General features: G+C 46.8%; 1 protein-coding gene across 5 annotated transcripts in view; it reads right to left on the reverse strand.

The window, feature by feature from the left end:
* SLC4A11 (solute carrier family 4 member 11) overlaps positions 1 to 22,328 on the reverse strand; it is a 234,448-nt gene that overhangs the window by 124,617 nt on the left and 87,503 nt on the right. Inside the window, exon 1 of one of the 5 annotated variants that reach the window (XM_083571211.1) lies at positions 19,864 to 20,343. The exons of the other annotated variants lie outside the window; for them this stretch is intronic. The gene's annotated coding sequence lies outside the window, so the exon portion shown is untranslated. Of the gene's footprint in view, positions 1 to 19,863; positions 20,344 to 22,328 lie in introns of those variants that run through there. 5 annotated transcript variants of the gene reach the window in all.

The following is a 22,328-nucleotide window of genomic DNA, read 5'->3' on the forward strand; positions in this document are numbered from 1 at the left end:
CTGCAAAACTCCCCATTTTATAGGGGTTTCCATAAGCCTTTATTTATTAGTATTCATTATTATTAGTATTCACTTTATCTCCCAAAAACAACTTACAACCAACCAAACAGACAGGCAAAACCTCCCACAGAGATTCATTAAACCCAAGAGGGAAAAGAAATGGATTAAAAACATCTCACCCACTTCTAAAAGGCCACAGACAGTCAAAAGCCTGGTTATAGAATAAGGTTTTTGCTTGGTGCCTAAATACATGCTATAAAGGCACCAGGTGAGCGTGCTTCGTGAAAAAGTAGACTAAAGTCGACGTGTTTTTACCGAAATGGCAACTCTTAGACGTTCCATGTGCAAGTTGAATCCTATCTGGATTCGTCCCGAACTTTTGTCTTCATTTCCAGGCAAATGGGCTGCTAGAAATCTCACCGCGATAGGGGTGATGGATGAGCACAATGAGATTCGGAAAGAAGAGCAGGCCTCGGGGAAAGGAAGGGCACAAAGCTTCGGGGCAGGCACAGAATGGGGTCACAGTCTTGTCTTCTTGCCACCCACAATTCTGTGGCACTTCAGTGACACCCTTTGGTTTTAAAACACATGAAACTGACTTGGTGTGGCCTTTGGTTCATCTAGCAACATACCGTCAACTCTGACTGGCAACAGCTCTCCGGGATTCTCTGGCCTGAGTCTCTCCTGGTCCTTCCTTGAGATGCTCGGAATTGCACCTGGCTGAGACCTTCTGCATGCCAAGCAAATGCTCTACCGCTGCCCAAAGGGGAACCAATTCTCTCCAGTGCAAAAGGTGAATGTATTATCCGCTCACTGATTTAGAAATGCAACTGTCCTGGAACGCAACGTTAGGCCCGAGGCCAGCACAAGACACAACCCCAAACAGTTGTTGTGGTACCATTAGGGATCACAACAAAGCCATGCAATATCTGAGGAGCTCCTTCCACGCTGCAGAGGATACTGGGAGTAGCTGAGCCTTGGGGCCAAGGTGAGATTTGAACCCAGGTCCTCTAGGTTCAAAACCCACCCTAACCCTACATTTTGCAACAGATTGCTGGGTGCAAACAGCTCTAAATTACAACAAGGGCAGGGGGGAGACAAAGGAATTTGCTGTCAATGCCTTAGTGGGCCTTCACAATACAGTGGTACCTTGGTTCTTGAATTTAGTCCATTCTGGGAGTCTGTTTGGCTTCCGGAACCATTCGAAAACCAAGGCGCGGGTTCCGACTGGCTGTAGAAAAATGGTCGCAAACCGGAACACTTACTTCTGGGTTTGCTGCATTCGAGTACCAAGGTATCTGATTAATGCATAGAATGATTTGCCCACAATATTTCGCTAAGCCTCTGTCTTTGCCGTCTCTATCCTGCGTGCCCCTTTCCAAAAAGTGGGAGATGGGAGGTGCACCTTCCAGTGTCCAACCCTGAACCGACACTGCAAATTTGCTTTTGCAATATCCTATTAGGGGGTCCGTGCAGCCGCTGCTTAAATAACTTCTGAGACAAGGTCTGTTTCTGAAAGGGTGAGGTCCACTTCCTCAAGGAACAGTGAACAGGCTCACAGACAGCAGCCTCTTCCGGATGCAAGATGCTGGACAGTCTTTATTCATCCATATTTTGGCCTTTTTTTGGCTGTTGGCCCAGGATTCAACAGGTGGACAGTTAAGGAAAGAGAGGGTTTGTGCCTACATTTGGCCGGTTATTTCGTACCACCAGGACGGTGGGAAGGTGGAGTTTAGCGGTTTTATAAGTTGTGTGTCTTTGTATGGGCCTTAGGTTGCCTACCCCTGATTTAGGGCTTTAAAGGTCAGCACCAACATTTTGAACTACTCACTTTATGAACTACTCACTAACTATGTCACAGATCTTAAGAATGGGAAAATGCCAACAGTTTTGCTTGGGTCAAGACATCGCTGTATTTCCCCAGCAGAGGAGCTAAGCTCATGTGAATGATCATTAATTCTGTTCTGATTTCCGCTGAAAAAATTGCATCAGGAAGCTTTTCCCTCCTTCCCGGTGCCAAACACATCTCCGCTGCCAGCACACCTTTGTCAAACTTCAAGCCCTAACCCACTTTTGCTTCTTTTGCGGCTGAAGAGATTGACAGAAACAGGGAAGGAGAAGCCTCGCTAATGAGAAATAAGAAATGCTGTACAAGCTCGCTAAGTAGGTCAGGCCTCCCTCATATTGTGCGGCATCACTCAGAGCCACGGCTAAGGAGGAAAAACACCCGCCCATGAAAACGAAGAGGACGCGGAAACAGCAACACCCAGTCAGGAGGACCCGGGGGCGCCTGCCTGTCAGTCTCCCTCCCTCCTACCTACCTCCTTTAGCTCATACCTTGGTTGCCATTAATTTGATTTTGAACTTGATTTGATTTGATTTTGAAATGATTTTAAAATGAATTGATTTTAGAGTGTTGTGTTACTTTTATTGTCGTTAGCCGCTCTGAGCCCGGCTTCGGCTGGGGAGGGGGGGATATAAATAAAAATTTATTATTATCATTATTATTATTATTGGCAGAGGGCAAAAGCATCCACAACGGAGCCATCTCTGAGAAGGGGTCCAGCTTGCTGCCCCCTCCAACAATCCCACAGCAACCGCAGGGGACAAGAAACAGCCTCGTCTTTGGATAGTTCTAAAATTCTGCAATTGGTTGCTTAACCCCCTAAGGTGGTTCGTTTATTGATCTTGCCAAGCTCTGCGTCTCACAATGAGATTTCGGTTCGGAGACAGTCGGGGGGGGGATGCATCTAGGCCGAATCTGGGCTGCTCGCTCCCTAAGCCGAAAACACACCCAATCAGTTTTGCTCCTTTACTAAGGTAAAGGTAAAGGGACCCCTGACCATTAGGTCCAGTCGTGGCCAACTCTGGGGTTGCAGCACTCATCTCGCTTTATTGGCCGAGGGAGCCGGCATACAGCCTCCAGGTCATGTGGCCAGCACGACTAAGCCACTTCTGGAGAACCAGAGCAGCGCACAGAAACGCCGTTTACCTTCCCGCTGGAGTGGTACCTATTTATCTACTTGCACTTTGAGGTGCTTTTGAACTGCTAGGTTGGCAGGAGCAGGGACCAAGCAACGGGAGCTCACCCCGTTGCGGGGATTCGAACCGCCGACCTTCTGATTGGCAAGTCTTAGGCTCTGTGGTTTAACCCACAGCGCCACCCGCGTCCCTTTGCTCCTTTAGTAGGACCACCCTACAGGCAGGGTTAGAAACTCAACTTACTATACAGTGGACACTCGGGTTGCGAACGTGATCCGTGCGGGATGCACGTTCGCAACCCGCAGCATTTGCAACCCACGTCTGCGCATGTTGTGATTCAGCGCTTCTGCGCATGTGCAAAGCGCGATTTAGTGCTTGTGTGCAGGTGCAACCGCCGAAACCCGGAAGTAATCCATTCCGGTACTTCCGGATTTCAGCAGTCCGTAACCCAAAAAAACGCAACCTGAAGCGTCTGTAATCTGAGGTATGACTGTATAAGCTAGGCTCAAAACGGCTCCTTAAACCAGGGCTACAGTCGCCAAGACGGAATGCATCGTTGCCATTTCAGAGGGCAGACAGCTCAAAAGTTGTATTATTTTTCAACACGACTTTCTGGTTGCTCTGATTTCACAGGCAAGGGAGAAGAGTGAAAGGGAGGTTTCGCAGCTCAGGCTCTGAGCCCCTCTCATTTCCCAACCCAGCCAGGCGCCGGCTACAGTAGACCCCCTGCCAGGATCGCTCTCTGCAGGCACTAAAGGGATTGCTTTGCAGAAAGAAGCCGCCTCCGTTTTTTAAAAATAGCACGGGAACCAGCAGAGGGGACTCCTCTCTCCATCCCGAAGGAGCAACAAGGGTTTTAATTTCCCTCTTTCTTGTTATTATTCATCACACTTCCAGCTTGTCGTTCTTGCAAAGCCATTAAGGCAGACGGCCGGCCCTATCCTTAAGCACACTGGGGAAGCTGCCTCAGGCAGTACTCTAGGAGGCCAGTGGCGTTAGGGTGTCGGATTAGGACCTGGGAGATCAGGGTTCAAATCCCCACTCAGCCATGAAGGGTGACCTTGGAGTCAGTCTTAACCTACCTCACGGAGTTGTTGCGGGGATTAACTGAGCGGGAAGGAGACGGCCACGTACTCCCTGGAGAAAAAGGTGGGATATAAAAAGCTCTTCTGCTCACCTGCTTAAGAAAGCTAGAAGGGCCAGCCAGGTGGAGAGGTCAGTCGCCAACCTGAGATCCACAGATCTTCATGTGATCATAACTGGACCCACATCAGCTACAAAACATGCCAGGCACCTGGGTAGCTGGACCTGCACCAATCTCAAAGCAACCCAGCTCCTGCTTGCTGTTTTTGGATATAGATGTGCTGGTGTTTTTTGTTTTTTTAAAGAGTATGCCAGCATCAAATTAGATAGATAATTTATTATGGTCAAATACCAGCTCACATAACATAATACAATAAAAATAGCGTTCATAAAGATAAAATACACAATCAGAGCAGATTGCAGCAATAGCTCGTGAGTTAAAATTGAGATATATCCATACACCCGCACAAGATTTGGGCTACCATAAAAAATTGACCCTGAGGCGCCCCAAAGGGCAACTTCAGCATTTCCCTAGTAAGCTATTTTATTCTAGAGGATGATCTGTGCCTACAAATCTGGGTGCAGAATCTGGCTACCAGCCAGGTCGTCTTGTGATCTTTGCCTAAGAGGAGAGAATTAAATTTAGACTCGTCTGAAAGATCGGCGAGCCTCTTCAGCAAAGGATCAGTGGTGTCTCTACGAATCTCAACATAAAAAGGACATCAAAAAAATATGTTTGGGGCTTCCTATTTCCCCTAATGGGCAGGCATAAAGTCTCTGTGTGTATAAGACTCTTCTATAGGAGCCTTCCAGAACCGGTGAGGGCAAGGCTGAGCTTCTAGCAAGAGTAAAAGCCCTTCTTGCGTCAGTATCAGATTGCTTCCGGTCGTGTGCCTGCTTCTCTCTGTATGTGTGCTCTTCATTCCTCCATTTGTTCTGTTCCTCTTTTCTAAGTTTGCAATAAATCGGTGACGGGAGTTGTCTGTAGATTTTTGGGACCGTAAAGTTTTCCAGTGCAAACCAGGCATCGTAACTGTTCAATGCACAACATCAGAACCTGCCCTCCCTCCGACCCCACCATGGCTTCTACACAACTTTTCAGCGGCAGACACAGAAGGCAACCACGACAGCATCCCAGGCAATGGAAGCAAAGGCCAGGCATCCCATATTGCAGCTCCTACAATGAGCTGGGGTTGAGATAGTAAGACCACATCTGGGTCCAGTTCTGGGCACCACAATTTAAGGAGGACGTTGACAAGCTGCAATGTGTACAGAGGAGAGCGGCCAAGATGATCAAGGATCTGGAAACCAAGCCTGATGAGGAACAGTTGAGGGACTTGGGCCCTAAAGAAGCCAGATTAGCCTCAACCAGAGGCAGGGCCTTTTCAACACTGGCTCCGGCCTGGTGGAACGCTCTTTCTCATGAGACCAGGGCCCTGGGGGATCTGATTTCTTTCTGCAGGGCCTGTAAGACAGAGTTGTTCTGCCTGGCCTTTGGCTTGGAATCCACTTGATCCCCTTCCCCGCTTTCCATTTTCCTTTCTGCTTCTATGACGGAACTCCTATTTGGGGACTTCCCTGGCTTTTTTCTGGCCCACGTAGGACCAGTCTGAATAGTTGGCCTTGGTGAAAATTTGACGTTTTCATCCCCAGAAAAGTTTTTGATTTGAGTTTCTACTGAAATGAGGCTGCATTTTAATGTTGTATTTTAATCTTGTTTTTAAGTTGTATTTTAATCAATTGTTTTTTATACCTGGTGTTAGCCGCCCTGAGCCCAGTCTTAGCTGGGGAGGGCGGGGTATAAATAAAATTTATTATTATTATTATTATTATTATTATTATTATGCCGGAAAAGGGGAGACTGAGAGGAGATATGAGAGCCATCTTCAAATATCTCAAGGGCTGTCACATGGAAGATGGAGCAAGCTTGTTTTCTCCTGCTCCGGAGGGTAGGACTCGAACCCATGGCTTCAAGTTACAAGGAAGGAGATTCCGACTAAACATCAGGAAGAACTTCCTGACAGGAAGAGCTGCTGGAACAGCCTCCCTCAGGAGGTTGTGTGTGACTTCCTTGGAGGTTTATAAGCAGAGGCTGGATGGCCAACTGTCATGGGTGCTTTAGCTGAGATTTCTGCATTGCAGCGGGTTGGGATGGATGATCCTTGGGGTCCCTTCCAAGTCCACAATTCTATGACCTCCTGGGTACTTCCCAGTTCTTTACGATCCTTCTGCAAAGCAACGTTCCAGTTTAAACAGGCAAGTGACCTCATGCCCGCCCCCCCTTGCTGTGTCACAGTAATAGTGAGGACTCTAACAGCCTTTGGTACCCAGGTATTGTTGTTTAGTCGTTTAGTCGCGTCTGACTCTTCGTGACCCCCTGGACTAGAGCACACCAGGCCCTCCTGTCTTCCACTGCCTCCTGCAGTTTGCTCAAACTCATGCTGGTAGCTTCAAGAACACTGTCCAACCATCTCGTCCCCTTCTCCTTGTGCCCTCCATTTTTCCCAACATCAGGGTCTTCTCCAGGGAGTCTTCTCTTCTCATGAGGTGGCCAAAGTCTTGGAGCCTCAGCTTCAGGATCTGTCCTTCCAGTGAGCACTCAGGGCTGATTTCCTGAAAAATGGATCAGTTTGATCTTCTTGCAGTCCTTGGGACTCTCAAGAGTCTCCTCTAGCACCATAATTCAAAAGCATCAATTCTTCGGCGATCAGCCTTCTTTATGGTCCAGCTCTCACTTCCATACATCACTACTGCGAAAACCATAGTTTTAACTATACAAACCTAGACAGCTTCAAAGGATGATGCAAAACTCAAAGAAGAGAGGGCTGTAGCCAAGTTAGGAAGGGTCACAGAGGAGTTCAGGTAGAAAGGGATGGGCAAGGGGGGCACGTGGAGGCCAGGGTCTTGCAATAAGCTATGTGCCCCAGAAGCAGAGATCAGAAAGAGCTCAAATTCCCTCTAGGGAGAAAAGAAGAGGCATTTTATGAAGAGAGAAAGCTGGAGAGAGAGAGAGAGAGAGAGAGAGAGAGAGAACAATCTAATATGCAAAGAGGAAGGAAAGATTTGAATACTGCTACAGCTCAAAGCTCTGCGGGCACAGAGGAAATGAAAAGGATTTGGAAGAAATGATTCAGCAATCCTGCCCAATGAGAGACGAACTGGAGCATGGGTAGGCAAACGAAGGCCCGGGGGCCGGATCCAGCCCAATCACCTTCTAAATCCGGCCTGTGGACGGTCCGGGAATCAGCATGTTTTTACACGAGTAGAATGTGCCCTTTTATTTAAAATGCATCTCTGGGTTATTTGTGGGGCATAGGAATTCGTTCATTATTTTTCCTTCCCAAAATATAGTCTGGCCCCCCACAAGGTCTGAGGGACAGTGGACCGGCCCCCTGCTGAAAAAGTCTGCTGACCCCTGGACTGGATGGATCTCTGCCTGCTGAAATGCCAACTGAACGGGGGTAGGAAACGAATTTTGAACAGGGTAGGAGGAGGACAGAAAAATAAAAGGAGAGGGAAGCTGCAGGGACAGGACACTACAGTACTGGACTAAAAAAAAAAGGCGCTAAATGAGTGCAAGTTCATTTCCTAACATTTAGCAATTAAGTTTACACTCCATTTCTGGTGTGTGTGTTTATGTATTAGCTGTGCTTTGCAATGGGCCCAGATATGCAGAAGAGAAAGGTTAAAGCATCCTAACAAATTTTGCAATACATTAAATGTCCATCACACCGAACACTTTTCATTCCAGCAAGCATTTTATGAACTTAACTGCTTTTGTTTCCACTGGACCGAGTTGCTTGTAAAGATTGCTGCAGTTGAGTGGTATATACGTTGTCAAAATAGATAAATGAAATAAATAGGAAACTCTAGGCTGGCAAAAGTGACTCTAGAGGAAGCAAGAAAACTGCATATTGCGGGAAACTGAAGCCCCAAGAAGGAACTTCTACAAACCACTGAATCCCATGGTTTCCCTGCTGGAGCCACCAGCAAGAGATCAACTTCAGACTCACAACAACTTCAGACTCACAACAGCCATCACTCCGGACAGACGACAGCAAATGTAAATAAATAAATAAATAAATAAATAAATAAATAAATAAATAAATAAATAAATAATTTATTATTTATTCCTGCCCACTCTGGGCAGAATATTAAAAACACGATAAAACATCAAACATTAAAAACTTCCCTAAACAGGGCTACCTTCAGACGTCTTCTAAAAGTCTGGTAGTTGTTTATTTCCTTGACATCTGATGGGAGGGCATTCCTGAGGGCAGGCGCCACCAGAAGGCCCTCTACCTGGTTCCCTGTAACTTCACTTCTCACAGGGAGGGAACTAGCAGAAGCCCCTTGGAGTGGGACCTCAGTGTCTGGGCCGAACAACGGGGGTGGAGACGCTCCTTCAGATATACTGGACTGCAGCCGTTTAGGGCTTTAAAGGTCAGCACCAACACTTTGAATTGTGCTCGGAAACGTACTGGAAACCAATGTAGGTCTTTCAGGACCGCTGTTATATGGTCATGGTGGCTGCCCCCAGTCACCAGTCTAGCTGCCGCATTCTGCTTTAATTGTAGTTTCCGGGTCACCTTCAAAGGTAGCCCCATATAGAGCGCATTGCAGTAGTCCAAGCGAGAGATAACTAGAGCATGCACCACTCTGGTGAGACAGTCTGCGGTCAGGTAGGGTCTCAGCCTGCGTACCAGATGGAGCTGGTAGACAGCCGCCCTGGACACAGAATTGACCTGCACCTCCATGGACAGCTGTGAGTCCAAAATGACTCCCAGGCTGCACACCTGGTCCTTCAGGGGCACAGTTACCCCATTCAGGACCAGGGAGTCCTCCACACCTGCCCACCTCCAGTCCCCCAAAAACAGAACTTCTGTCTTGTCACAGATAGGTAGCCGTGTTGGTCTGCCATAGTCAAAACAAAACAAAACAAAATTCTTTCCAGTAGCACCTTAAAGACCAACTAAGTTAGTTCTTGGTATGAGCTTTCGTGTGCATGCACACGAAAGCTCATACCAAGAACTAACTTAGTTGGTCTTTAAGGTGCTACTGGAAAGAAAAAAAAAATTTCTGTCTTGTCATCGCTGATGCTGATGTAGAACATTTTGGTGTAGTTCAGATTCACCAACTGATACCAAGGAAAATCACTTATCCTCCACGTGTCTCTAATAATGGGAAATGGGCATGGAGTGTGTGGAACAAAAAATGAACTTCAGACCACAAGGCACCTGAAACGTAGTTAGATATCCTTTGCTACTGGATATGGTTTCACAGATGCAGCCAAGCAATCTCCATCTCTCTTTTGAAAGTGCGTGCAAGCATCCCTAACGAAGAGCACACAGTTCAAAAGCCGCCACTTGGACCCATTAGAAAGCATCGTTCCATTCGCTTTACGTTTCCCCTTTGCCACAGAGGAAGTTGCAGCCCGGCAGGATCCCGGTCGTAGCAGCTGCTGTGCGCGTCTGCAAATGGAGCCCACGGGAGCCGGAGAGCCAGCGGGAAGAGCAAAAATAGCTTCTCCGCGCCCGTTGGCGAAGACTTGGCAGAGAAGCCAATTGCCACGAGTTGAAATAAAAGCACCGGGACGGAATGACGAAGTCTGTGCGTGAAAAGGGAAAGCGGGAACATAAAGGCTCAGTTGTTGGTGGAAGAAGAAAGTGCCGTTTTGAAAAGTGAGAGGGAACAGGTGGTCCACAGCTGGTGCAAAGAGGAACAGGCTGCAGAAAGTGGAAATTGCAACTATCTTAAAGGTAAAGGTAAAGGGACCTGCGACCATTAGGTCCAGTCGTGACCGACTCTGGGGTTGCAGCGCTCATCTCGCTTTATTGGCCGAGGGAGCCGGCGTACAGCTTTTGGGTCATGTGGCCAGCATGACTAAGCTGCTTCTGGCGAACCAGAGCAGCTCACAGAAACGCCGTTTACCTTCCCGCCGAAGCAGTACCTATTTATCTACTTGCACTTTGACATGCTTTCGAACTGCTAGGCTGGCAGGAGCAGGGACTGAACAACGGGAGCTCACCCCGTCACGGGGATTCGAACTGCCGACCTTCCAATCGGCAAGCCCTAGGCTCTGTGGTTTAACCCACAGCGCCACCCGCGTCCCAACTATCTTAGACTTGAGTTATGTTGGAAATGGAAGGAAGGAGCAATTCCAGGGGAGTTGCCTCCTTCTGGGCGATGGGAAGAAAGGACAGGGCTCAAATGGCACCCAAATGGCATCGAGCGTACAAAAGGAATCACAGAACTGTAGAGTTGGAAGGTGTTAAGTTGTGGGTGAACATATCAGACGACACAGCGATTCTTCAAACAGCTCTTGTTTATTCACAGGCCAGAACAGAACTGAACTGAAGGGTTCAGCCAATCTGCTTATATAGAGCTCAACTACAAAGCAACAGTAACAACTTTCTGTAACTATCCAATCACTGAACGTCACTTTCAATCCCTTATTTGCATATGTGGACCTGAGTGAAAACTATCTACAGTATCCCCCTGCTGGCCCAGGGTGAGAACTTCAGTACATAACAGAAGGGACCTCGGGGGTCATCTAGGGCAACCCCCTGCAATGCAGGATTCTTTTGCCCAATGTGGGGCTCAAACCCATGACTAAGAGTCTCATGCTCTACCCACTGCAGATTTCCATTATGTTATTTTTATCTTTTGCTTGTAAGCCGCTTTGCGATTTATTTGAATAAAAAGCGGCACAGAAATAGAATAAAATCAATCAATATTACAGCACTGGCAGTTTCCAGTGCAGATCTGTATGGCAGCAAAACACTGAGCTGCCACAAACTGGTAGGTCGCATCCACCCACAGCATACATTTAAAGCACATTTCTCTCTCTCCACCCCCGCCAAGAATCCTGAGAACTGTAGTTTGTTAATGGTACTGGGAGTTGTAGTTCCGTGGTGGGTGAACTAGTTCCCATGGTGTGTTTTTTTATGGTGTGATATATAAGTATATATACAGCGAGAACACAGCAAAGCGAGCCCCTCATTAAGTCCTGCCCAAAGAAGACCGAAAAGGAACGCAAAAACTCTGGCAAGTTTGCAGCTGATAAGGGACGGGAAAGGAGAATCTGAAGTGTCCATTGCTAAGACCGTTTAAGCCCAACGTTGTTAATAATAATAATAATAATAATAATAATAATAATAATAATAATTCAATACATCAGAAGAAGGAATTGCATTTTATTTTATTTTTTTAAGGAGGGAGACTATCTGAGGGAGGGAGGGAGAGAGAGAGATCCAATACGCAGCAAACTCTAATCTTGTGGAATTCCCTCCCCACAGAAGTGCATTCGGCACCCTCATTCTGAAGCTTTCATCACCTTTGAAGATGTACCTGTTTATGCTCTTAAGCATGTGGGGTGTGTTTGTGTGCTGTGGGGTTGGTCTGCTTGATGCCAGAGTCCCTTAAGCAATTCCTGCGGCCCTGGATCCAGCAAGAGGTAAAATCCAATGGAGGTTAAAGATAATGTCAAAGGAGCGCAAAGCAAAAGACAGACTTCCAGTTAAAATCATGGAACCACAGAATTTACAGAAGGGTCCAACTCCCTGCGATGCAGGAATCTCAACTAGACCATCCATGACAGATGGCCACCCAAGGAAGGATGATATATGATAGTTCAATTGGCAGAGCATGAGACTCTTAATCTCAGGTTCATGGGTTCAAGCTCCACGTTGGGCAAAAGACCTGCTCTAGTTGCGATTGTAAAGGGAAATTCGAGAAACCAGAGGCCTTTCTCCTGGGCGTAGTCGGCCAATTGGTGCCAAAGAAGGATAGAACTTTCTTTATGTATGCAACAACAGCAGCAAGAATACTTATTGCAAAGTATTGGAAGACACAAGATTTACCCACCCTGGAAGAGTGGCAGATGAAGGTGATGGACTATATGGAATTGGCGGAAATGACTGGCAGAATCCGAGACCAGGGAGAAGAGTCGGTGGAAGAAGATTGGAAGAAGTTTAAAGACTATCTGCAGAAACACTGTAAAATTAATGAATGTTAAAATGATGTTGGATTGAAAATAAGTGGCATTAGCAACAAAGTTAATAAGAATATGCAAAAATGAATTGATAATGGATGAAAATATAGAGTTATAATATGTTAAGATATAGAGTTAAGATAAATGAAAGAGGGTAAGGATTTGCTGATTTGATTATGTAAATGGGAATACAAAAAGGGGAGGTGTGAGGAGGTCAAGGAAACAAGCTAATGAGTTTAAAGATATAAAAAAATGGATTTGTTTTTAATTCTTTCTTACCTATTCGTTTTTTGTATTTTGTATTTTTATTTTTTATTTTTTATTTTTTATGTATTTTTGTATGTCTTTTTTATCTTTTGCTTTTCATATGTTTCTTTTGTAGTCTGTAAACCTTTGTTTTTGTAAAATCTCAATAAATATTTTATAAAAAAAATAAAATAAAGGGAAATTCGAAAATCGAATCCAAGTCAAAGAGAGGTGGCAGGAGGATGCAGGACAAGCCATCAGACATGGGTAGCATTCAACTCTAGAATTCCTGAAGCTCTCAACATGCAAAATCTTTGGTCTTTTTAGCAAAAACGTGCCACTATTTGTCCCAAAACCTAGCCTCTATACCAAAGGACTAAGAAGTAACCAGTGTGGTTCAAATGGGATCCAAGAGATCCAGCGCTTAAATCCCAGGGGGTCCCTGTAGCTACCGGTACTTAACACTTGTACAGTCGTACTTTGGTCATCGAACGGGATCCGTTCTGTGAGTCCGTTTGGCTTCCAAAATGTTCGCAGACCAAGGCACGGCTTCGGATTGGCTGATTGGACCCAGAAACAATGCGAACAGCCGAATCGGACATTCGGCTTCCTAAAAAAAACATTCACAAACCAAAACACTTACTTCTGGGTTTGCGGTGTTCGGGAGCTAAAATGTCCGAGTACCAAAGCATTCGACAACCAAGGTACAACTGCACTGGGATAGTTAGTGGAAAGCATTGAAATATATACACTATTAACTGTGTATGTATGTGGGGGGGTACTCATCTTCATTTGACCTCCACAACTACCTTTTGAGGTGGATTAGGCAGAGAGGCAGTGGCTGGTCCAAAGTGGAGATCTGAACCCCAGTCTCCCAAGGTCCTAGTCCAGCACTCTAACCATTACACCTCGCTGCCTCTCTCTAGAGCAGCCTTGCCCAACCTGGTGCCCTCCGGATGTTTCGGTCTACAGCTCCCATCGGTCCCCGTCAGCCATGCCCTCTCAATTTCTCTCTCCGCAAGCGGGCCTTGCGCTTGGCAGCATTTAAATCTGGGGCTGAATGTCTAATATGACTGATGGGGTGGAGACCCACTGGGGTCAGAATCTGTGTTTGAAATTAGCCAGGCGCCAGGAGCCTTTTTGCGACTGCCGCAGATCTGACTGCGACCATGTTGAGATCTCTGGACATCAGATTGGTGACTGACATCTCTATCTGGCTGGCTCCTCCGGCTTTTTTAAGCCGGTAAGTAGAGGGTCTTATATATTGCATCCATCTCCACCCTTTTTCTCCAGGGAGTACATCGTTCACACCCACTCCTCAGCTAATCCCTGCAAGGACCCTGCGAGGTCGGTTAGAGTGTCGGACTAGGACCTGGGAGACACCAGGTTTCAAATCCCCACTCGGCCACAAAGCTCACTGGGTGACCTTGGACCAGGGGATTAAATGGGGTAGGGGGAGAACCATCTGTTCCACCGTGAGCTCCTTGGAGAAAAAGCTGGGATATACCTGAAGGAGCGTCTCCACCCCCATCATTCAGCCCGGACACTGAGGTCCAGCGCCGAGGGCCTTCTGGCGGTTCCCTCCCTGCGAGAAGCCAAGTTACAGGGAACCAGGCAGAGGGCCTTCTCGGTGGTGGCACGTGCCCTGTGGAACGCCCTCCCACCAGATGTCAAAGAGAGAAATAACTACCAAACTTTTAGAAGACATCTGAAGGCAGCCCTGTTTAGGGAAGCTTTTAATGCTTAATAAGTTATTGTATTTTGCTGGAAGCCCCCCAGAGTGGCTGAGGAAACCCAGCCAGATGGGCAGGGTATAAATAATATGTTGTTGTTGTTGTTGTTGTTGTTGTTGTTGTTGTTGTTGTTGTTGTTGAACCATAGAACTGTAGAGTTGGAAGGGACCCCCAGATTCATCTAGACCAATCCACTGCAATGTAGGAATCTTTTGCCCAACGTGGGGCTCGAACTTGTGAACCTGAGATGCTCAGCCAACTGAACTATCATATAAATACTGGGCATCTGGAAATCTGACATTGTTGCTGGTTTCTTTGTAACTGACAGTATGAGCTGTTTGACAGTGGAACAGACACCCACAAGAGATGGTGACCTCTCCTTCCTTGGAGGTTTCTAAGCAGAGGTTGGATAGCCGTCTGTCATGGATGATCTGGTTGAGATTCCTGCATTTCAGGGGATTGGACTAGATCCCTTGGGATCCCTTCCAACTCTACAAATTCCATCTTTCCGTGATTTTAACTGGAAGTCTGTCTTTTGTTTTTTACGCTCTTTTAACATTATCTGTAACCCTTATTTTTATTGCAAATGCAACAGAAAGAAATGCGCTCTCCCATTTACAATAAGAACGGTCTACGAATCCTGATTTAAACACACATATTTGCGGAGGCGGCCCATATGTCCAAACAAGATTGTTGATTCTAAGACATATGTTCAAATGTAGCATCGTGTGTGGAATAGAATTCAAATGTGGAATATATAATATGATTGCTGGATTTTGGCTCAGGTTGTACCCATTCTTGCCCTGGTGCCTTCGGGTAAAGGGTGGGTTATAGATCCTTTTAATTACTTAATAAGGCGACTTCTGAAGAAGGAAATATATTTTTGTTGTTGTTTAGTCGTGTCCGACTCTTCGTGACCCCCTGGACCAGAGCACGCCAGGCACTCCTGTCTTCCACTGCCTCCCGCAGTTTGATCAAACTCATGCTGGTAGCTTCAAGAACACCATCCAACCATCTCATCCTCTGTTGTCCCCTTCTCCTTGTGCCCTCCATCTTTCCCAACATCAGGGTCTTTTCCAGGGAGTCTTCTCTTCTCATGAGGTGGCCAAAGTCTTGGAGCCTCAGCTTCAGGATCTGTCCTTCCAGTGAGCACTCAGGGCTGATTTCCTTCAGAATGAAGAGGTTTGATCTTCTTGCAGTCCATGGGACTCTCAAGAGTCTCCTCCAGCACCATAATTCAAAAGCATCAATTCTTCGGCGATCAGCCTTCTTTATGGTCCAGCTCTCACTTCCATACATCACTACAGTGGTACCTCGGGTTACATATGCTTCAGGTTACAGACGCTTCAGGTTACAGACTCCGCTAACCCAGAAATAGTACCTCGGGTTAAGAACTTTGCTTCAGGATGAGAACAGAAATCGTGCTCTGGCGGCGCAGCAGCAGCAGGAGGCCCAATTAGCTAAAGTGGTGCTTCAGGTTAAGAACAGTTTCAGGTTAAGAACGGACCTCCGGAACGATTTAAGTACTTAACCCGAGGTACCACTGTACTGGGAAAACCATAGCTTTAACTACACTAGCCTTTGTTGGCAAGGTGATGTCTCGGCTTTTTAAGATGCTGCCTAGGTTTGTCATCACTTTGCTCCCAAGAAGCAGGCGTCTTTTAATTTCGTGACTGTTGTCACCATCTGCAGTGATCATGGAACCCAAGAAAGTAAAACCAGAGATCAATTCCTTGCAAGAAGGTTTGAGGGGAGAAGGAAACAGAAGCCTTATTGTGTCCCCCCCTTTCTTTTCCATTGACTGCAAAAAAAAAATCACATTCTGCGACAGGGAACACCAACATGATCAAAGCTGGAGTTCTTCAGTAAAGACGGGGAAACACTCTGCACATGATGTGAGGCAAAATCGGTTTTGTTACACTTCCAGGGGTGAGCCAGGAAGAGGAAAACCAGCGCTTCTAGGCTCAGTTTAGGTAGGGGAGCATTTGGCTCTGAACGAAGGCATAGTTCACGGGCAGAGCATCTGGTAGAAAAGGTCTCCGGTTTGATCCCCAGGCAAGGCTGGGAGAAATCCCCCATTTGAAATTCTGAAGAGCAGCTGTCAGTCAGTGCAGACAGTACTAAGCCGGATGACAGATATTCCTCACAAAGCTGCAAAACTATCAAGCCGCTCAAAAAAACGGCACACAATTGGCCTGACCTGCCAATTTTGCGTTCCTAGGATGGCAACCGTCACCCGCTCCCTATAGAGTTCGACTCGAGTTCAAGTCTTCCTGCCACACACCTAGAGCAATGCACCGCCGCCCCATCTCAGCCTCAGTTTCCCCTCTGTAACAGGAGCCTAGGAAGGATCTCTCTCTCACACACACACAAGCACACACACACATACATACACCGGGAGGCTGTGCACAGAACACAGCGCCTGCAGAACGAATTTTTAAAGGCAGAGAGCGCAGAAACAGGTATAATGATGCAAAATGGAAAATTTATCTCATCCCCCACCGGCAGAAACGGGAGGGGATTCTCCAGCGGCTGAGCGCTTCGCAGGCAAAAACATCCACCCACACACACTGGAGTGTGTCTGGAGTAGAAGCAGGTTGCTGCTGAAACTGGCTTCATGGGAGCCGCTGCTCGGCTCCAGCCAACGCTAGGGACAAGCGCCAAAACAACAACCAAGCGAGCCCAGGCAAAGGTGTCCGCGATCTGGGGCTCTTTTTTGGAGCAAGCCTGCCTCCCTGAGAAAAGTCCAAGGGGGGGGGGGAAACATCTCCCCACCACCGAGCAGACTGGGCAGCCGTTGAAAGCAACAAGGAAGCAGCTACGCTTGTTTTTAATTTTTTTATTTCGCTCTCTCCTCTCCCATCCTCCCTATCTTGGCCGGTTTTCCCTTACAGGTGTCACCAAGAAGCAAAGGCCGGCTAGTTTTCCGCCCCCAAAAAACAACAACAGCTCTGGAGGAAGGAACTACAGGGACACAGAGAAAACCCACCATGCCAACCGCTCCTCTTTTTGGCAGCGGACAATAGTGAGTTTTCACAATTGCGAGTTTGATCGGGAAGGGACAGGGACAAGACTAACGGGACAGGCGAATGTCAAGGCCATGGGAACGCACTGGTCTCCTTTTCCCGCTTTTAAAGGGAATTTTACCGGGTGTCAAGTCTACTAGTGGAAACTCAGAAAAGCAGGTCCATGGTTTCTGATGGGGAACAAGGCAGCAAACCACCTGATTGGCCTTTGTGGAGGACAGAATGCAAGACTGGATGAATCCCTGAAATGCATTCTGATCTGAAGTATAATTATTCCTATCAGAAAGGTTATCTCTGCTGCCCTGAATGTGCAGCTGCCATCATCCCTGACCAGTGGACTAGGCTAGGTGGAGTTCGTGGGAATTAAATGTTTCATTTCACTTTTCAATTGTATACCGCCTTTCTTACTATGCCCAAGGCGATACACAGCTACAAAATATACAACGAAGAACACATGCCTTATAATAATCAGATCCAATACAAAAACTTTAAAATGGAACGACGTATATCGAATAAAGTCCTATTCAATAATAAGAGTCCAGCAACATCCCCAGAGCCACAGGCTCTGCTACATAAAAACTCAAAAGCCACGCTTTGAAAAGTACCTGGCAAGTTGCATTGACCTTGGAGAAACACCTGAGATTCTTAGGTATCTCAGCTTTGTGTGTTCTGCTGTTTTGTTTTTAAAAAGGCTCAAGCCTTCATGCTTCCAAACAGGGTTTTTAAAAAAAAAAAGAAAAAAAAGAAATGTGATCATCTGTGCCACACAACCTCTGAACACTTTTTCCCACCGCGGTGTTCACACTATGATCCCAGACAAGCATCCTATGCAATCATCATAAAATCAGAGAGCTAATCCCATGTCTTCTGTTGACTCAAAGGCTAGGCTGTGGAAGCCCAGGGGATAAAATCCTCAGGAGGAAGGATCTGGGTGGGAGAGGCTCCTTGGTTGGGTCGTCTTAGCCTCACAGTACCCTGTCCATGAAATGGGAACAATAATATGAGCCGACTAGGAATAAATAAGGAGGATGCAGCAGCTTGCAGGTTTTTAATTGCTACGTAAATTTTGCATGGGCCACAATCTGGTAGGATCCTCGCCTGCACATAAGCTACTAAAAACTGTAAGATCTGAGATCATTCAGGTCCTAAGGGGGGAACTAATTTAACACGCTACATTTAAACGGTGAGCAACAGCAGAAATGAAGTTATCCAAACCCCTCAGGATCACATAGGGGTAACGAAATGATATAGATTATTCACAGTATAGCTGTCCTACAAGCCATCCTGTTGAACGAGCATTTTTCATTTCCCTGATGAAGAAATGCGTATAATTCCCACCCCCCAATAAATGAATAAAAGCACAAGAACCTGCCACTACATTAAAAAAAAACCCACCTTCACACTGATTCTAAGATAGGGCACAGGTGTGCCTGCAGCAACAGGTTGTCTGAAGATCCCCACTTAAAACTAAATTAACGACAGAATTCAAGGCAGATGTTGATCTTCATCTGTAATAGCCAAAGGTACACTAACAAATCCAAAACATACTGAATTTTGGACCAAAAAAAAGAGAGAGGATGGTGTTGCAAAACCATTTGAGATAAAAAATTCATGTCCCTAGATGTGTGTGAGGCAGAAGAAAGTAATAATACAGAAAGGGAGATAAATAACAACGACAAGAAGAAGACACCTTGATCCAAACTTGTGGCCATTTCAACTCAGCGGAAACTATTAAGCCACAAAACGAAGATGTATTAGCAGGGATTTGGGAAAGAATCAATCTGGCCGCAATGCTGTGGAAGAGCTAAATAAGCAAAAAGCATCAAGAGACTAGACAACCAGAATTTCCCCACTGTACTTCATAGAACTGGGAGAGGGACGGACATTATTTCCAGAGAAGCTGTGTCCTAATATTGGCAAGCTGTGTACAGACAGAAGCGTGAGGAGGAAGATCTCGGGACTACAGGAACTTTAACGCCACCAGGGAAGTGGGGAGCGGCAGCCAGGGTGAAACCCAAAATCTATCCATCAATCCATCCATAGATAAACGTGAACACACCCACCCACCCCATGAACAAACAGATAAACTCCCACGCCACGGATCTCGAGAAAGAACTCTGAATTTCTATGCTGGAAATGCAGGTAAGGCAGAATCTTCAGATTCTTGCCCATCAAAACACAAGTCGTACCTTTCAGGGGAGGTGGGGACCCCAAACGGCTAGGCACTTCTGAATTTTCATTCATCTCATACATAACCCTGTGTGGATTAATTAGCCAAGCTGCACAGCTGCAAAGCCACCGGGAGCAGATATTTCAGCATTGGACTGGCACTTTACATGCAGTTGGCCGATCAATTAATCCTATGATCGATGGTGATGGGTCCCCCCCCCTCCTTTATTCTACACGTCACCCTGGGCAGGATCAACAGTGTGCAAAAATCTGTGCTGTTAGGATGTATTAGTTGAGAACACACAGACACACACACACACACACCTTGGTTTATTTCCTTATGCAGCAAACACAAGCAACCTTGTTTTAATAACCCTGATACATTTCCTTTTCGTTCAGCGTCCGGATAGGAATCGACCCAGATGTTTCATTATTAAGGCAGAACGGCTCGTAAGGAAAAACAACAAAGTATCGCCTTACTCTCTGCAATTAAATATTTAAAAAGCTGGCGGATTAAGAGTTCGCAGAATCACCTGTTGAAGGGGACGCATCGCCCGGCAACAGCAGCGCCCAAATCGAAGGCAGGAGATTGTGTGTTTATTCTCAGAGAGATCAGAGAGAAAGAACTTACCTAGGCTGCAACTTTAAAGGGAGATGCTGTAGAGCCAAAAGGCAAGACTGGGCTCTCTCCCCTTTGCAGATCTCCTTCCCCTTAAAGGCTCCAGCCAGCAACACTTGTTCCTCCAGTGACAGTTTGCACCCAGGTGGCCAGGCAAGGGAGTAGCTCGTGGTCCCAGCCGTGGCTTCAATATTAATATCAATCAAGCCTGGGCATCTCTTCTCCTCCCCCCCCCCCCAACTCGATTCCAATTGGAGAGCGGCGGATGGGTGGGAAAAAGAGAACGGACCCGTCAGATTGCAGAAAGGCAAGCCTCAAATCCAGTTTAGAGAGAGGCAGAGAGATGATGCCTCGGTCCGCAGAGGTCTTTAGAAAACAGCTTCCCAAGCCAAAAGGTGCCAGGAGGATTCGCGAAGCTAATTCCTTGCAAATTTGCATTCCGTGGCACAGCAGATTAGTCCGGGAACCTGGACTCTCCCTCCTTCCCTAGACGACACTGCCTGCCTCTGCACTTTGCTGGATCTCAACATTTTTTTTCCTGCCTCTGCTGGTCTATAGGAAGAAAGGGGGGGGGAGAGAATTGAACAATTAAAGCGACCCTGCACATTTCAGCCGGTGCTTTTAGGTTGGATACCCGGCAAAGCTGGCTGTTTTCTCCTTTAAAAAGCCTTGCAAAATGCAGGAACTGAGAGAGGTATGGCACCCAGAGGAGGGCAGCAGCAGGAGGAAGGGGGTAAAGAGAGGAGGGGGTAGGCAAGGCTGTGGCTCAAGGGCAAAAAGCAGGAGCTCCCTGCCAGTTCTGCTTGCCCACGTTTATAACCCGCAGAAGAGGACAGCGAGAAACCTCCTTGTGTGCAAGGAACGGCCTCTCCGACGATGCTTCCACACCTGGAAGCATCTCTCAGATCCGAGGGAAAGCTATAAGCCACTGGGAGGCAGTAAAGCGAAGGGGAAGGTTGCAAAGAATGGCAGCCCCTGCCTGCCTCTGGGGCTCAGCAGCAGAGGGGCAAAGAGCTGGGGCTCAATTCACACAACCACACAGCTCAGGTCACGCCCACTCCGTGCCTTTAAAGCACTCCTGCGTCCCTTTAACAGCCACGGTTTTCTTTCCCCGCCTTGCAAAGGATCCTGGGAGCTGTAGTTTGCTTGGGGTGCTGACCTCTCACAGAGCAGCAGTTCTCAGGATCCTCAACAAACTACAGCCTCCAGAATCCCCCACAACTGTTAAAGGGGTATAAAAGTGCTTTGAATGTCCGGTGCGGATGCGATCGCGATGGGAGAGCACCTGTTTTTTTGTGAGAAAGGTCCCAGGTTCAGTCCTGCTACCAGATTCTCCAGGTCTGGCTGAGAATGGTCCCTACCTGAAACCCAGGATTGTGGCTGCCAGCCTCTGCAGTCAATAATGAGATAGACAGGACAATGAGATGCCCTGGTATAAGGCAAGTTTTTTTTTACAGGGCCTTCTCAGTGGTGGCTCCCAGACTTTGGAACTTCTTTCTTAGGGAGGCTACATTGGCTCCATCCTTGCTCTCCTTTTGCTGGCAGGTAGAGACTGTTTTATTCCAGCCAGATTTGGGGGGGTGTCTGCCTTTTTTGTTTTTAAAGGAACAGGATTTTAAATAGTGCTGCACTGCTTTTCCTATCAGCCTTTTAATAGATCTGTTTTTCTATTGCTTTAATCCTTTTACAGTTTAAGTCCTATTTAAAATACATTTTCAGCCTTCTGCCTTTTACCTGTGTTGTTTTAATTTGTGTAAAGCGCTTGGACTCCCAGTCTGGGGGATTGTAGAATATAAATCAATCATAGGATTGTAGAATTGTTAGAGTTGAAAGGGACCCCCAGGTCATCTAGTCCAACCCCCTGCATTGCAGAAACCTAAACTAGATCACACATGACAGATGGCCATCTAGGCTCTGCTAAAAAAACCTCCAAGGAAGGAGAGGCCACAAATATAACAGCAACTGCAATAAATCAGTAACTCATTAGATTATTAATCTCAGGGTTGTGGGTTTGAGTCCACGTTGGGCAAAAGATTCCTGCATGACAGGGGGTTGGACTAGATGACCCCCGTGGTCTTTTTCAACTCTACAAGTCTGTGGCTTTATTTAATAATATTAATAATAATAATGTGCCTCAGTAGCAGAGGATCTGCTTTGCCTGTAGATGGTTCCAGGTTCAACTGGAAACTTATGTTGTGGACAGCCCTGAGATCTACGGATGAAGGGTGGTATACAAATTTAATTAAAAATTAAAATTAAAACAATTCCCGGCACTTCCAGACAGGCCTGCGAAAGGCTACTGTCTAAAACCCCAAACAGCTGCCAGCTGTTGCTCATAATCCTGAGCTCGATGGACCAAGAGTGCGACTCACAGGATAGCTCAGCATGTTAGAGTATGGTGCTGAGAATGGCAAGGTTGCACGTTCGATCCCCATATAGGACAGCTGCATATTCCTCCATTGCAGGGCGTTGGACTA

This window comes from Podarcis filfolensis, assembly GCF_964270895.1.
Source record: "Podarcis filfolensis genome assembly, chromosome: 9".
In the NCBI taxonomy this organism is placed as follows: Eukaryota; Metazoa; Chordata; class Lepidosauria; order Squamata; family Lacertidae; genus Podarcis; species Podarcis filfolensis.